This window comes from Benincasa hispida, chromosome 1 (assembly GCF_009727055.1).
Source record: "Benincasa hispida cultivar B227 chromosome 1, ASM972705v1, whole genome shotgun sequence".
Classification (NCBI taxonomy): domain Eukaryota; kingdom Viridiplantae; phylum Streptophyta; class Magnoliopsida; order Cucurbitales; family Cucurbitaceae; genus Benincasa; species Benincasa hispida.
The window spans coordinates 94,694,781-94,700,473 of record NC_052349.1 but is presented as its reverse complement, the minus strand read 5'-3'; positions in this window follow the sequence as shown (position 1 = coordinate 94,700,473).

Here is a 5,693-nt window from a genome sequence, read left to right as displayed (position 1 = left end):
AGTTCTAGAATGATGTATAGGATTTAGTCAAATTAATAGCACTAGTATTATAACAAAATATAGGCACATTATCAAACTTTAATCCAAAATCACAAAGGAGTTTATTTCATCCAAAGAATTTGAGCACAACAACTAGCAACTGCAATATATTCCACTTCGGTAGTGGATAAGGCAACAAATTTTTTTTTTTTACTAAACCAAGAAATTAAGGAACTACCAAGAAATTGACAAGTCCTACTAGTACTCTTACGGTCAAGTAAACTACCCACAAATCCGCATCGGAATATCCTACCAAATTAAATTCAACATTTCTAGGATACATAAGCCTAAATCAATAGTACCAAGCAAATATTTAAAAAAATCTTTTAACGGCATGTAAATGTGATTCCTTAGGACAAGATTGAAATCTAGCACAAAGACATACACTAAACAAAATCGAGTCTACTAGCGGTTAAATAAAGTAAAGATCCAATCATACTCTCATAAGTTTTTTATTTCCACACACTTACCTTTTCATCTTGTCAAGCTTAGTAGATGTGCTCATAGGAGTTTTTGCAATTTTACCTTCATTGAATTTGAACTCTTTTGAGCAAATCCCTTGTGTATTTTTCTTGACTTATGAAAATACCATCCTTGAATTGTTTGAATTTCTATACTATTTTCTTTCTTTTTCTTCTCATCCTCCATATTTTTCTTGATCTTTATCTCATGCGTCAACAATGAGCCCATGAGTTCATCAATGGAGAGAGATTTGAGATCTTTTGCCTCTTGAATGGCGGTGACTTTAGGCTCCCATTGTTTAGGCAAAGACCACAATAGCTTATTTATCTTCTCAAGATTTGAGTACTTTTTCTCAAGTTCTTCTAAAGTATTGACAATGTTAGTAAATCTAATAAACATATCGGAAATAGCTTCATTTTCATCAATTTTAAACATTTCATATTGATGAACTAACATGTTAATCTTTGTTTCTTTTACTTGACTAGATCCTTCATGAGTAATTTCTAATTTATCCCATATCTCTTTAGCAGTTTTGCATATAGATACTCTATTATACTCAACTTCATTCAAAGCACAAAATAAGCAATTAATAGCTTTGACATTTAAAGAGCATGCTTTCTTTTCATTTATTGACCATTCTTCCTTAGGTTTTATAGTGCTAACACCATCAACATCTTTTGTTGGAATTTTAAAACCTTCCTCAACAATATCCCATAAATCATAATCAATAGAAAGCAAGAAAAATCTCATTCTATTTTTCCAATAACTATAATTAGTACCATTAAAGAAAGAAAGTTTTATAATAGATTGACTATCGGTAAAAGGGATAAAACCTAAAGTTGCCATAGCTCAAAAAAAATTAAATTTATCAAGAAATAAATATTTCAAGAAGAGCAACCTAGCTCTGATACCAATTGTTGGATCGATATGGCAACCCTAGAGGGGGGTGAATAGGGTTTAATTAAACTTTTTTTCCCTAAATTAACCCAATTAAACTAATTACTACACTTTTTATAAATAATAAGAAAAAAAATCAAATTATGCAATAAATAAGATGACAAAAAATGTGATAATTTAATTCTATCAAATTTTAGCAAATAAATAAGAACAAACTAAAACATACAATAAATTGCTTAAATTAATTGAAAAAATAAAAAGGAAAGAGTTCGAGAAGAAGACACTGTAATTTTTATAGTGGTTCAGTCAAACTCGACCTAAGCGCCTCTTGGGAATTTGAATAAAATCTTTCCGACTCTTTCCACGGATTAGAGCCCAACCATTACACCACCGCTCCTTTATGGGTACAAGAGCAAACCCGATTCTTTCCATCGTTTAGGATCAAACCGTTACAAATGTTGGAATTTTTGAAGAACACAATACAACTCTCACTAGAGTGGATTTATAAGTTTAAGAACTCAACAAGTTTATCCTCACAATACAATAACACTCTCTCAAGAATAAGATGAAAAGAAAAATTGGGAACTTAGAGAGGGCAACAATGGAACTTTTGAGTTTTGGAGGATTATGAAATGTAAAATTTTGTTGGTTTAAAATTGGAGAGGAAGATGGTTTTATATAGAGATTGGAAAAAATTTTAGAAACCACAATTAAATTTGGACCATTGGATTTTTGGAAAAGAAAAATCAATAGTGGAGATTTTTTAAACTAAACTAAGTCATTAGATACAAACAAAATATAATATTAAATTCATTTTTCTTTTGAAATTCATTTTCTTTTTAAAATAAATCCAAAAAATAAAAAAAATACGCATGTGTGTTAAAAACTAGCCGTTAGACACAAACATAAACTAATATTAAAATTAATTTTCCTTTTAATTCATTTTCTTTTTAAATTCATTCTCTTTAAAGTCAATCTAAAAATTAAAAAAACATACCATGTGTAAAAAAACTATGGTTAAGACACAAACATAAAATTATATTAAATTTATTTTTCTTTTAAATTTCTTTTTAATTTCAATTTTTTTTAAATTTTAAATCAATCCAAAAAATCAAAAGTCCATCATAATGTTAATCTCTTAATGATCCAGCCACTTCAACAATATGTTGCCACAGTGTCTACATGCAAATGGTCTTGGTTATGCCACGTCATCCACCACGATATTTTTTTTATAGACTTGTTTTCGGTCATATCGCTTCGTTTTTAGCTCCGATTTGAGTGATTCAGGTGGTTGGAATCGTCGTTCCGAGCTCTACGCTATGGACATATTAAAACACTAAGATTTTCAGTAATTAAAAATTGAGTTTGTTATCATCAAAACATTGATTAATTAATTAATTAAAATTAATTAATTTGAGATTAAGGGCCAAAAAGTCAACAGAACACAGGGACGATGGTAAGTTTTGATTCCTTTGCAGTGACAAAAATAATAAGTTGGTTGGTATGTTTGTTTAGAGTATAAATCCTATGCGGCGGAGTTGAGTGAAGAGTTAATGACAGCGAAAGTTACAATAAGTATGCGGGGAATGGGTTGAGAAGGGTTTTAGCTAACACTTCCTAAGATTGCATTCAAGTTATCCGATCATGCTACACACATACAACATGTCATCTCTCAATGCAAATGCCATAGTTCCTATTCCTAGGACGCATGCAATGTATACAATAATGTCTATAGGACTTATGTCTAGGCCTCTATTCTTGTCTATGTGATGATGAATGATACACACATACCCAAGGCGACCGCATACTATCATATCCTATTTCTAGTGTGCATGCAATGCATGATAGCAAACAGAGCTTATTTCTAAGTCTCTATCTCTTGCTTATGCGTTTCTAATCTGACTCTCTCAAGCCTAGATTATAACCTGACTCTCTCAAGTCTAGGTTCTTTCTTTAGACTACTCTCTCAAGTATCTCTAAAGGGTGATGGATGCATACATAAGATAAGATGATCGCATAAAGTGAAGATCTTAGGTCATGCTAGCTAAATGCTTCTCAACCCATTCAGAAATTTAGTTACTCATGCACAATGTGAAGAGATTGAACAAATGTAGAGATGAAAATTCCATTTTATAGATAAGTTAGAATACAAAACAACAATGGAAGATAGGGATAAGAAGCCCGGTAGCAATGTCTTGTTTCCCAAGGCTTTTACACTGTGTTTTACTCTACTTTGTCCAAAAGAATGTTCTTGCTTTCGTAAGAGTCTGCCCTCTCTCCATTTGCAGCACTTCCCAGCGGTCTCTCGAGCTAACCAGGAATGATCCTTCGGCGTCTTCTCTCTTCACTCGCCTCCGCCTTCTAAGTGTAAGAATTATAGACTACGGCTATCTATGATTTATCTTCTATGTATATGGCGAACGGGAACGACTGGAAATTGGAACCCAAAATTCTGAACCCTCTTAACGAAGGTGGCCTTCGGTTTTATAGAGCTTCAGGGTGAAGAGCTTTTCTTTCAAATGATTGCAATGATGGAAGTCATTAAATCTCTGTTTGATATGCCGATTAATGGTCACCAAAAAGATGAATGTACTTGCTACAGTGTGTCGTTAACGACTTATCGACTAAATTCGGATTCGACCATCATCAGCTTTCTGTCCCATCATGATTTATTAAGCTTTCACCTTGATGCGTCGTCTTTATGCGGCCACCTTCTTAAGCAGATTTTCGCGGGCGCATATTATTGCATAACTTTGCGGTCGAAATCTTCTAATGTGCTCGGGCACCAAATTCCTTCAATCGCAATTTGCTTTGCGCCAACGCCTTTTCCTGTACAAAATAAGAAAATTAGCTGCTTTAATGCGATGGGCGCATGCGATCGCAATATTCTCAACTTAATGCTTTTGGACACGATTTTGAATATTCTTATCGTCGCATTCCCACATTGTTTTATATCTTTGCGTTGTAATAACGTGCATTTCTGCCCGTTATCAAATTACGGCAGATTTAAACAACTTTGTGTTATGGAGGGAACTTAAGGCTAACAGTCTTAGCACATACAAGTTACTTTCCAGATAAGCTGTACAAATTTCAACACCATCTTTATGAATAAATACTTTATCCACATTAAAAGAAAGCGTATATTTACATTGTAACAGACACTTTACAGAAATGAGGTTCCTCTTAAGTTCAAGAACTACATACACATCTCTTAAAACTAGAAACCTATTCTATAAAGATAACTGGATGCCTCCCACTGCCACAGTTGAGATGACGTGCCTGGTGCCTACTCGCATCGTCATTTCACTAGCCTCTAGCTATCGTCAGGATCTAATGTCCTAAAAAGAAGAACAAATGTGATTAGTGGCACCTGAATCAAATATCCAGATCGAATCATCATTCTCCACTAAACATGTTTCTAGAACAAGTAAATCATATTTACCTTTGTCTGCCTTGGCCTTAACTTTGGCGGCCTTTCTTTCTTTCAGCCAGTGAGAACAATTCTTCTTCCAGTATCTATCCTGATTGTAGTAGAAACATTTTCCCTTTTCAACTGGGGGCGGATATATCCTTGGGGCAACAAGTGGCGGGTTAGCAGACGCTTTCCCTTTCCCCTTACCACCCTTCTTCTTCTTTCCCTTTGCAGAGTTAGAAGTAGAAGGTGCAAACTTCGTTCCTGAGGTCGAACCTCGATAGAACATCCTAGAGGATGAAGTAACATTTGCCTCAGTCCTTTTTCTCACCTTACTTTTCAGTAAAGATTGGTATGTCTACAACTCGTTGAGGAGAGTTATAAGAGTATATTTCACTTTGTTAAGAATTACATTGCTAACAAAATGCAGGAAGCTCTGTAGCAATGAATGCAGAACTCTGCTAACCTGACTACCCTCATTGATACTCGACCCATTCATCTTCACCACATTGAATTGGACCATCATATTAAGCACATGTTCACAGATAGAGGTGCCTTCCTTCATTTTGGAGTTGAAGATGTATTTTAGAGCCTCGTGCTTGAGCTGTTCAGACAGTTGTCCAAAAATCCCCCACAAGGAGGCCCTCCTTGATTACAAATGTGCAAGGTTAGACCATGGGTTCATGCTTCTTGGCCACACGTCATTAAGACTGGCCAAAATATAGGCTCGGATTTCTCGTTTGCCCGTGTCCATCGCTCGTACGCCTCTCGAATATTACGCCTCCTCGAACATTTCGAGTGGCGTTGGGAGCTAGAATACGGAGGACAGACCTCCATAAGGCAAACGTGAAATCCTCGATGTTAGTATCGTCGTGAAATCAAA